Raw genomic sequence first — 12,812 nt, forward strand, 5'->3', positions numbered from 1 at the left:
GATTGACTTGCTTCAACAACGGCTCTCACTTTTTCCTCAGTCGCTCCGATTCCATGGTTGCTAAGAAAAAGACCCATAAAAACCACTCTCGTCCTTCGGAATGTGCACTGTCAACCTTCACAGTCAATTGTTTTTCACTAAGTCGCTTCAAAACACAATTTAAATTCTTAACATGCTCCTCCATGTCTTGGCCACGAACAATAAGATCATCTGCTATCTTAGCTACCCCCTGCAGACCTGCCATTGACTGCGTGATAATGTGTTAGTTCATTTCCAATGCAGCATTAACACCAAAGCTTAGTCGCTTGTACCGGAAGATGCCATCATGGGTGGCAACAGCAGTGATATCCCTCGAGTCAGCATCCAGTTCAATTTGGTGAAAACCGTCAACCTCAAATCCAATTTGGAGAACACAGCACTTCCGTTAAGGCTCTCTAGCACTTCATCTCACGGATAATGGCCTCGTTAGCCACTGGAGTTACACTAGGATCGATATGTACCTTTAATTGTTGAGTTTCGGGAAGTGCTGGGACTTCGAAAAATAGATGCCGTTTCTTCTTCAACAGATTGATGAAGTTGAGGCGTTTCACAAGTATCACGATTGAAAGCAACGGCTCTGGCGAGGCTAGTCCTAACCTAGGAGGTCGAAAGGATAGCTTCCACGATATTTGACACATTCCCGCTGTCAGACGCCATCTTTGTTTGTTGTGCTCCAGGGACCTTTTGGGAAGGTTCACATAAAGTACTATCATGCTGAGATTTGTTCGCAAGGTACACTGAAAATGTGTTCATTGACCGTAGTCAGTCAAGATAAGTCAAGTCAAGTCAATTTTTATTTAAAATCATACAGAAATAATAATTAATACAAATTAGAGCTTAAAATATAAAATCAAGGGATTGCAAAGGAAAAGAAATTTACAATTGTAGGTTCATTGTGCAGAGTTTGGGACACCTAAACAGTTCATGGAACTAACCGAGTAGGTGACCCAAAACAAGAATATGAGTAGAAGGAATAGAGATGCAAAATAATAGTTTTAGATAAAAAGTATTACTTCATTAATTAAATAGCAGTTAAAGATAATATAATCGTAAAACATTAGGAATCAATAATAGTGTTATAACCATCAATCACAGAATTTTTGATACATTGACGAAAACTCGAAAACGGCTTGATTATCGTAACATCAATGGATAAAGAATTCCAAAGTTTTGCACCAGTGTACCTGAGAGAACGAATGACGTATTTAGTGGTATGAACAGATGTAACAACAGATTATCAATCTATGATTGACGTGTATTATATGAATGAATAGAAGATAAAGGTTTAAAAAAATTAACAAAACTACAATATACCTTGAGATTCGGTGCGACAAGCATGGTAAAAAGGTTACAAAATTTGCATTGAGAATATAGACAACACGGACTCCTTATGTTAAGTTGTAATCATTGTTAAATGTATTTCACGCTGATGCCCAAATATTTCAGTATACGTCACATATTAAAGATGTGTGCATTTCAACAGGTTAAGTGAGAATAAGGCCCTGTTTACAAGCAGGTAGGGTAACCCTAGCTTACACGAGTTAGAAGTAAAACCCAAGACTGTTGAGCGTTGGATACGAGTGAGCTAAGCAAACCCTCCGCTAAAATAGCTGTGTTAAATGGCCACCCTAGTGCTAGGGTTACCCTAGCAAGAGGGTTACCCTAGCACTCACACATTTCTTCTTTTTTTTTCAACGACGTGTTTACAAGGGAGCTAGGGTTACCCTACCTGCTTGTAAACAGGGCCTAAGTATGAATTTTGAAACACATGGCAGGTCAACACAGTTCTTTTCATTGTTTACTTTTGTATAATAAGACTCAGAGCAAAGACCAAGATCCGCAAAACCACTATAAGAGACATTCTCTTTGCAGACGATGCAGCCGTCACTGCACACACAGAACAGGACCTCCAGCAGCTGATGGACCGATTCTCCCATGCTTGTCGCGACTTCGGGCTGACCATCAGTTTAAAGAAGACCAATGTGCTGGGTCAAGACGTGGATACACCACCTGTCACCACCATCGACAACTACCAACTGGAAGTGGTCCACGAGTTCACCTACCTGGGATCCACCATCACAGACAACCTGTCTGTTGACGCTGAGTTAAACAAACGCATCGGCAAGGCTGCAACAACGCTAGGGAGATTAGCCACTCGTGTCTGCGAGAACCCCAAGCTGACACCAAAACCAAGATGGCTGTATATAATGCCTGCGTCGTCAGCACCCTCCTATACGGGAGCGAGGCATGGACAACCTATAGCAAGCAAGAGCGGAAGCTAAATAGTTTCCACCTGCGAAGCCTCCGCCGCATCCTCGGCATCAGCTGGAAAGACAAGGTGCCCAACACTGAGGTCCTGCACCGCGCCAGTCTCCCCACCATGTACACACTACTCAGGCAGCGCAGAATGCGCTGGATTGGCCATGTGCGCCGCATGGAGGATGGCAGAATACCTAAGGACATCCTCTATGGAGAACTTGCCGTTGGCAAACGACCTCGTGGCAGCCCACAGCTGAGGTAGAAGGACGTGTGCAAACGAGATATGAAAGCCTTGGAAATCGACCCCGAGAGCTGGGAAGACATTGCAGCAGACCGCAGCAGCTGGCGCTGCCTCCTCCATAAGCAACTGAAAGAAGGTGAAGAGAAGATCACCAACGAAGCCATCGAAAGAGGGACCAGGCGAAAAGAGAAAACAACAACTGACCCCGCCGCATCTACTTACATCTGTTCATGCGGCAAGGACTGCCATTCCCGCATTGGCCTCATAAGCCACAGGCGGCACTGTTTAGAGCGAAGCACTACAAACTGGCAGTGATACGGCACAGTTTCCAAGGTCGACTTCGACCGAAGGAGGCCTACCAATAAGTCATAATTGATATCCATGTATAATAACCAAAACTAATCCTAACCTGGTCCTAATTTTTCTTTAGGCTTAATTTAGGCTCCAAAAGAAGTTTCTTCAATTCATCTGAATGCATATTCAACCTGGGCAAAATGAGGATGACCAAGGTAAAAACGGATTCAAACCGTGAGCCAGGATTTTAACAGCAACATATTCTCTTGTTCTTTCGGCACTCGAAGCTAAATATCGAATGAAATTCAAATAGCATCGATAAACATAGTGAAGCAAAGAAATTTTTATGAACTTGACGTTTACTATGCAAATCTGATTATCACTGTAGATGTGTTTCCAATGGATCCAATTCCAATAACGTATATTTATTTATTCTCACATTTGCCCAGTTTGGGTACTTGTTTGGCGCATCTCAGATACGCTTTAAGGTGACTGCGCGATGGTGTCATTCGTTATTTGACTTTGTAACTGTGCGATGCAGTTCTAAGCACAGTTAATAGAGAGGACTGGTTTGGAAGCTCGGCAAACATCAAAGGAGCAAACAAAGATGCCAAGATTTGGGTCCACGATCGTGCACAATCTTTTGTTTTGCGCTCATACACTATGCATGAATTACGTAACCAACACGTTTCTATTGGTTAGTTCCTCAGTACGGAGTAAACAACTATTGTGTTTTGTGCATGGTCAAGGCCAAAAAAGAGAACAAAAACGCACAACAAGGAAAGTTGTCGGGTTTCATAACTATTCCCGCCAATTAACTATGTTCTAATCAAAGACCCACATTTCCCCCTTGCTCACCATCGAGTCTCCAGTAGCTCAGTGGTTAGAGCATACGACGAGATCGCGGAGGGTCATGAGTTGAAATTTCATCTGGAACACAGTAATTTTTCGAATTTCCAATGGGTGCAATTTCAATAACGTATGTGTATTCTCACATTTGAAATACAAACAGCATCGACAAACATGGCCGGTGAAGCAAAGAGACTTTTACGAAATTGAAATTCCTAAAGAACCGTGATTGATTTCATCGTGTAACTTTTAGATGTCTTATGTTTTGCTGTCCAAAAGATGCATTTACAAAATGGCGTTCTGGTTTATGACAAAATAATATTTTAAGTACTTGGAAAAAGTGTATCAAAGAAAAAGGTGAAAATGCAGGATAAATGTTTTAAAGGTAGTTAAGTTTCTTTGACAGACAATAATAGTCCGTTAGGTCTTAGGGCGTGTTTACATGGAGGGAGGGTTCCTATAGCCGGCCTTTGCATGCAAGAGGGATGGGATGGGAATGCGACTTCTGAAAAAACGTATGAAAAGTTGGCTCTCCCAAGGTAGCTTGGTTTGCCAAACCAGCCGGGGTACCTTCTCTCCATGTAAACAGACCTTTTTGGTAAATGCCAGCAAAGCCGAAAACATCAAGATTGTCCTCAGTGAATATCTCGTTATTTTAAATCTACTACTTAGATAATTTTTCATACTCTCGGATCCATATCTCTAAGAATGATATTTTCATAGCTGTCAAAATTATTGCGGCTAGGTTTGTTATCAAGGAATCGCCAAGTTCATAACCTCATGGCTTTACCATGTAATCACCACTATTTTTGTCGGCGTGGATTGAGGACAACCTCGGGCATTTCTCCGCCGAGGAGGAAGCGGGCGGAGAAAAGCCCTGAGGACATTAGTTTTCAAGCAATCAACCGTGGAAAGTAATACTGCCGCTGTTCGTTGGATCAATTGGTTTGATCTGATCAGCGTAATAGGCAGTCGAAAAATCGGTCGAGTTTTCTTTTCCCCGTCGTTTTCGTAGTCTGATATGGCAATAAACCACGAGCTTGTGATTCTCACGGAAATTTAACCAAGTCGGACTGGGTTAGCTTGGATGGGAAACCGAGATGTACAGTGTACAGCGTACAGTTTACAACACCGGATTGCCTTTCGTAGACGCCGTACATCGCAATGTCTTTTTTCAATCGGAATACTCCGATTTAACGGAATCCAGACCATTCATCACTTTAGCAAATATAAATCTTGGAGTAATCATTGATTATGAAGTGCGTCCGTTGGGTGAACTTTTGAGGTTAGAATCACTAGACGAGCCGAGACGCCATGAAGACAATGCATTTATGTAAAGAACGTCTATCGAAATACTATTAAAGCTATTGATAAAATTGCGTTTAATTCGGTTTGACATAAAAAATTGTTGAAAAAATATAATTTCCCGAAATATTGATCAACTATTGAACAAGGACGATTCCACGAAGCAGCTAATTCGGCTGAGCCTACTTATTGCATCTTCCCAAAATCATCTCCAACCAACCAACGGAAAAAAAAAAACGGATCGAGTGTTGGAACGCACACACGGTCATGTATAATGTTGCTGCTTGATAAGCCGAGGCTCGCAGCAATGTCACGAGGAAAGATTGCGTGAGAAACCAAAAGCAGGTCTGCTTTGTAGGAGGCTATAGTACTGAGTCAACATTAAATTTGTTATTTTCCGTGTATAACCAGAGTGACTGTGGGTACCCATTCAACGCCCAAAGCATCCCACGTTTACGCCTCCAGGCTTCTTGTTACAAGTTGATAAAACACACATTTACAGCAAGAGCCAATACAATGTAGATTTGATTTATAAAAGGTTCTTTATTTTGGCAGGCCACCAGGGACTCAATCCGCAAGTGAGGGGAGATTAATTTCAAAAGGCAGGACAATCAATCCTAACGGTCTAAATACCCCGACCGCGAAGAAACATCAGATATCAGTTTCTTCTTCTTTACCCTTCTGGTTTTTGAACTCAAATTAGTTGTAACTACCATGTTTTGTCACATTTTACCAGTATCACGTCAACATTCATTTACTACTATATATGTACATAGAAGCAATCCAATGTGAACTCTCATTGTACCTGAAGAAGGCTGGTTTGTCAAGCCGAAATAGAGTACATTACTTAATCAAATCTACGTTGTATCAGCTCCTGCTCTATATATTTCTTTTTCTTTTTCTCGCAACGAGGTTGGATTGATTGTACTCGCACGCACAAATGAGAGTGCATGAATTGACAAGTTCTTAATAATGCACAAAAGTACGTTGGGAAACCTCAAACAGTTGCGCAATTTAAATATTTTCTAAAGTTTCGCAGAAAAATATTTATTGGACGACAAGTTAAGGTGCTGAGACACGAAGTGTCATGTTGCAGGGACACGTTACAGCGACAAAAAACTTGTGTAGTGCACACTGAGGCGACATGTAGCAGGGAAGTGTAGCAGGGACATTTAGCAGGGACAAAATCACAACATGTGCACACACATGAAAATGTTTCGGGTACATGTCCCAGGGATATGTTGCAGTGACATGTCCCCTCGTGTAAACTGATACTTTTATAATTGTGCAACACCAATTTTGCGGAAGGTTAACTATCAATGGAGTTATTTCAGTAGAGTTATGACTTAGAGTAAGAGTTAACGACTTTCAAAATCTGGAATTCAAGATTTTGGATTCCCAAAATCCTGAATTCAAGATTTTGGAAGTCCAAAATCTTGAATTCAGGATTTTGGAAACTTAACTCTAACTCTACTACATAACTCTAAGAATAGCTGTCCCCATTTTGCGGTGATTTTTGTTCAACTTGTTGAACTTCATGGGACACGTCGCCACTTCCCTGCTACATGTTGCCTCAGTGTGCACTACACAAGTTCTTTGTCGTTGTAGCATGTCGCTGCAACATGTCCCTACAACATGACCCCTCGTCTCTCAGCACCTTTGATGTCAACACTCTATGGAAAGCACCGTTTTAAATCGATAGAATGGCCCCACTCAAACAAACCCCACAGTGATAACCAAAGTGCTGTCGATGTCGAACCAGAGAACTGAGTAGCAAAGAGTAATACAATAAAAAGAAGCGACTATAGTCTGTATGGTCTTCTTTTGAGGCTTTTGCAATGATTTGTCACTTAAAAGCGGCGAAACAAAAGAGCGAAAAAAATTCAATAGCTAGGGTGGTTGAACGTAAATCCTGCCTTTGTTTGAGTGCCATTGAAACATCATTCCATGCCCAATTCACGCCCTCGAAAAGCGCATGACAGCTGAATGATCGCTAGCTGTTTTGCAATCCTGGAGCGGTCGCATTTGTCTCCATTTCCGGTTATTTCCAACCCAGGAAAACTTTCATAGCAAAATTATCCGACGCAAACACTCTATTAGGTGACCAATTTTAAAAGGGTCCGAAAATCAAAGGAAACTTTTCATAGAGACAACAATACTTCCAAAAATGCAATCAACTCTCGAACCGGATTTACAGAACAAAATAAGACCGGAAGCGTCATTGTAAAGATATGACAATTGTCCTTGGATTGAACGGTTGACGCATTAATAAGTAAAGCTTAAAGTCGGTAAATAAATTTTTGTTTGACTTTGGCTCAATACCTTGTTATTTCACCTCCCTTGGAATTTGTAACTCATCACCTAACTTGTAAATAAAGGACTGAGGAATTGTAGAACACGGAATTCTATTATAAGTATTGCTTTTAGGCAGTAGTGTCAACTCGCTACAGCAAATGTCCACAGTCAGGTCGAGACACGTTCACCATACGCGCTCGTGACTTAAAAGTTATGAACTGAAATATCAAATGAATTTATTGTGACCCTCCCATTTTGTCAAACAGATAAGATTAGAACTACTTGTGCTTTAATTTAATTCTATTTAGAAATTACACGTCTTCCGCAACGACAATAAGGGTAGCAGGAATTTAAGGCAATTGAGCAAAAAGAAAACACAATAACATTGCCAGCAGCTGTGAAAAACGTGCGTTAATAGTTTGTCGAATATCTGCATGCACTCCTCAAAAGAGGAATCCATGTTTTTGAAGGTGCAAATGCGTGAATCGTATTCTGACTTTGAGGCATGAATGAGCAGTAAATTACTCCCCACATTCTCCCCACTTTTTTTTTCACAAGTGAAGCTTCCCTTGATCCAGTCGGATGGAACAAAACTCAGTAATGTTCTTTGATTATCAGGAGGTAGGGCGTTTTAACATTTTTGAAATTCAAAATTATCCGACTGCTTGTTATTATGTCATCAACAGAAAGGAACTGGTTCATACCAACCAAAAACCAATCGACTCTTCGCAAAACTGCTTTGCCTCATTTAAAGAAAAAATTTCAAGAAGTAATTATAAGATAGGTCATTGTCACGTTCCCAATATTATGTAAGTATTACGAAAGAGTTTACAGTGTCTATACTTTACTCCCAGCAACTTTTCACGTGTAAGCCAGTGCGGCAATATCTCAATTTGATGTGCTTTGATAACAGAACGAGTTGAAAAACCATTTTTGTCATTTTAATAACACGAAATATATCATTTTGTTCAATTTATCCTTTTTTGAACAAAAAACAGGATAGGGCAGTGTATATGTTCAACCCCCCCACCCTCCCCCCCAGTTCTTTAAGTCTGACCTTGAAATTTAAGGTTATGTCGATGTGTCGGCTTGAACATTATACTTTGGTATTACATGTGTAATACTGACACACCCTCGATTGAACATTCCATGAACGCGTGACTGCTGACGAGCAGAACCACTACATTGCTTCCGACCGCGGCACATTCGCTGGTGAGTTCGTAATCGAGAAATCAGTCTTGGAGTGATCGAGCGATACCTCGAAACAAGAACTTTAAGGTAACCCCAGTTCAGTTTCCTTCGCTTTTACAATGAAGGCAAATGTTGTTTCAAAAAATCATATGTTGTTTAACAAGGATAAACGTTCACGTTGCGCAACCGAATACATGTATTCAATTTGCCACTTGAAGCTATGCCTGTCTTCAAGCAATCACAAAATTACTCTCTGCGGACGGTTGAACATATACCTTGATGGATTATTACATAGAAGTTTATCAATTTGTGTCATGTCCCGGAAGGGGTAACTCTTTTTTTAATAGTGACATAAGTCCGCCGATGGGAAAGAACTTTACACACGATTTTATTATTGGCTTTTTGGTTGTAATTTGCTAGGGCTACTGAATTTGAGCTTTTTGTAAAGATCTGAAGTTTGCAATTCGACATGGGTAGTTTTTTTTCTCTTTTATTTCACTAGAATACGCGAGCTAACTCCGCGTAAGAGCGAGACGTGACAGGCGTAGGTTCAGAAGTTTGCCCGGTAACCTCCGCACTTCCAAGATAATTTTATGAACTTTCTTTTGTTTTAGAACTGAAAATTTCTTTTAATTAAGGCCATTCGTTATATCACAGCATCTAGCTTAGCATAGGTCTTAGATCAGCAGGCCATGGTGTTGCCCTACCCACCCACCCTGCCTCACTAGGGGGGGAGGTGTGGGTACGGCTCCTTGATTTAAATTAGCCTGTTCCAGGCTCTCAGATAGTCGAGAAAACGAAAAGAACTGCGTGTGAAAAGCGAGTAGGGGCTTGGGTCGATCCAAGCCCCCACTCGATTTTCACACGCATTTCTTTTCGTTTTCTCGACTATCTGAGAGCCTAGAACAGGCCACATTTAAATTTATAATTGTATGTATCAGGCTCTCCGGTGAAGAGTGACCATTTCCTAAATTGACATTCATTTGACGTACACTTCATTGCAATTGAAACCTGGCGTTGATCAGCAGTGAGGGAAAGACATTTGAATTAAACAAAATATTATTTCGTAGATCACACATGGCGTAAAGCAGTGGCTACACGATCGATTTTTTGCTCGCGCCGGTGATGCGACATTTCAATGTCTTGTGGCATTTAGCAGCCTCTGGTTCTGGACTCGGCTTGAGACTTTGGCGCAACCTCTTTGCCGTCGATGAAAACGCATTCCAGGAAGAAGTGTTGTTGACGCATGATAAGATGATTTAGAATTCGTCAAGGTTCATTCATTCCAACAATTTATTTCTCAGTCAAGCAGCTACACACAGGCTCGTAGGGTATTAATTTTGTCATGCAGTCAAATTAGCTTCTACAGAAAATTGCGTGACGTGAAGTTCCCACGCAAAGACCTCTTTTAGGCCGATAGTAGAAAAATCACGTCACTGATGCGCTCTTCGATTTCCGGGAGAACCGCCCAAAATTCTTTGCGTCATCCACCATTGTATGATAAAATTCTATTGGCGACCCCGAAGACGCATCGGCGTAACAGCTGAACACCCTGCCATCTTAGCACTCTTAAGTATGCGACTAGTAACACGATGTAAGCCTAGAGCACTTATTTCAGAAGTGCTAGCATGCTTTCATCTTTGAAGACATAACAGGAAATTTCCCATCGAATTTAAGGGCTTTTTTCTTATCGTACAAAATAAATAAATAAATATATAAGTAAATAATTTAACGATGGTTCAGGTTACCACTATTTGTTAAGGCAGAGACAAACTGAATAATTTTTTTCTACATTTGTGTTTTGCGACTAATTCGAGTCTTCAGCATTGCAAATCTTCCGTGATTTGTCATAGATACGGCAGTAGATTTTGAGGCAATTCCTGTCGGTGAGTTCTACTTGAAGTGTGGTTTTTACAAGAGGCAATTTATCTAGACGCAGCGAGACGACAAATATTCGCCACCACGGATAAATATTAAGATTTTTTCACTTGAAGTGGAATGTCTTAAGTGGATTAATTCCGCCTTTTCTACCATAAAAATCCTCAGCTTTGAAAGCTGGAGTTTGAGAGTTGTGGAAAAAATACTTAACTTCAGTCTTACGAAAACATTCTTAAAGATTCGGGAAAGCTTTTGAACTGAGCTAAAAATCTTTGCATGTTACCTTGCGCTCATCGCGTGATCCTCAACTATGTGGGTGATACGTATGTCTAACATCATTTCCCAAAACAGAAGTCTTACTATTCTTATTAAGAATTGTCAACAAAATTTCAGAATTTTGTCAACATGTTTTGGAATTCTCAAATGTCGCAATATCAGATGCTCAAATTTCTTTCTGTCCGTTGCTTTGGTTTGTAAACATCCCATTTTAAGCCGATGACGAAATTTTCGCATTTATATTCGCTGGTGTCGTAGTCTCAGAAGTTCCCAAACTGTGCGTAATACAAGATGGCCGCCCAGGAATTTGACGTCATTGACTACCGACGTCACAATAGAAAGTATTAATCTCTTGCTTTCAGTGCAATATAAAGGAAGCTCAGCTATCAATCCATCTGTTGTTCTCCGCGGTGGTGTCCGTAAATAGTCACTCAAGGGTGTAAATTAACGCACTATTTTGGTTATCTACTTCAACGGAAACGTTAGTCATCGCGAGGCAGTGGTCACCGACGGAGTACTTTCTTCAGGCAGTTTGTTACGAAGTCGAAGGAGCGCGCACGCGAAGGAGCAAAAACTTTGAAACGAGTTCTGAAAGGTGACCAAAGCGTTGTGTGGACTTTCTTTTCAATTTTCTTCGTCTAGTTGATTTTGCATGATTATTCAGGGGTCGTCTTCGCGAAAGAATGCCTGTCTGTTGATAGTGGTCGGCAATGAAGATCTTGCATTGGGGAAGATGTTAAGGCATCGACTCATGTTGTAGTTGTTCAAAACAGAGAGAGCGTCGACTTGATTTTCTTTTATTTTCTTCTCTTAGATGCCTGAATACACAAGAGATAGCTGCGCACCTCTGGGAAAAGAATTTTTTGATTCAATGGACCGTGTTGACGAGGGAGCCTTAGCAAGACTTATAGTTGAAATGCAGCTCAACACATTGCAAGATTTGCCTGATCTGCGCACACTTTTCTTTAGGAGAAAACGCCAGCAAATGAATTATGCGGCGTCACAGTATGGCAGGGTACCAGCTTATCGAGTACAACAGCAATATTCAAACGCTCGAGGGAATCCGAGAGCCATGCATGCTTGAAATGTCATAACATGGCACGATGACCTCGCATAACAATGTACATAGAGGAAACGTATTTATGATGTCAAAGGGAGCGCGCGAGATAAACACGACAGCGGGACTGTTCTGTGCTGGCGGCCAAGACCTAATCAACTGTGGATTAGATGTTATGAAACGGATATTTTCATTTAATTCCAAGTGAAGACACACCGACTGTGCGTGGGCCACAGAATCCATTCGAAAAGCAAAAAACAAATACAATCTCTAACGTAATATTCAAAGACAAAACCGCAGAGAGAATTCACAAGAGGCCAAGACAGTTTTCGATATTTAAATGCCGCTTAGCTTAAGACACGACTTGCCACAGTTATTTTCACACGTGGTGATGCTAAGGCGAACTCAATTTATCGTTCTTTACTCGGGCAGTTAATGAGACGTCTGAAACCAGGCAGCGCGTCAAACACACTTGGTTTCCAGACGGCTTGCTTCTGTCTCCTGTAATAAGTTATAAATGCCTTGTAAATAAACTCCGAAACCTCGTCTAAACCACTTCTGAATTTATCAGTACAATCCCAGGTTTGATTTCATAATTTAAGTCCATTACATTCGACGACGGCCGGGTATTCTAGAGTTTAGCCTCGACAACACTAAGTCGTGCTACCTTCGTGCAGATTCGAGGAAGACACAACGCTTTGCACGGCGATGGCGAATCGGGAATTGACGAAGATTAACAGAATATATGTAAAAATTTAATTTAACAAAATATTTTTATATCACCAGCTATAAAAAGAATCACTGAGGAAAAAAAGCTCTCGGGAAAATTTATTAACTTTAATGCGTGACACAGAGATCAAGAATAAAATTATTCACAAATGTAAATTTGTCTAAGTAAGATTTCACAAACAAAGTATGACCTCGTTCTCACAAAGCGTTAAGGGATAGGAGATGGTTAAAAAAATGGCTGGGGTCTTTAAAAAAAATTGAAATAATAAAAATATTAGCAAAGGAGCGAGAATGCGTCTTCGCATCTGTGTGATCATTTACCTTATTGAGAGTCCTTCAAGGCCACCTGGAAAAACTGGCAACAATAATAGGCTGTTCGATGATTCACTGTATAGTGAC

This window comes from Montipora foliosa, chromosome 3 (assembly GCF_036669935.1).
Source record: "Montipora foliosa isolate CH-2021 chromosome 3, ASM3666993v2, whole genome shotgun sequence".
In the NCBI taxonomy this organism is placed as follows: Eukaryota; Metazoa; Cnidaria; class Anthozoa; order Scleractinia; family Acroporidae; genus Montipora; species Montipora foliosa.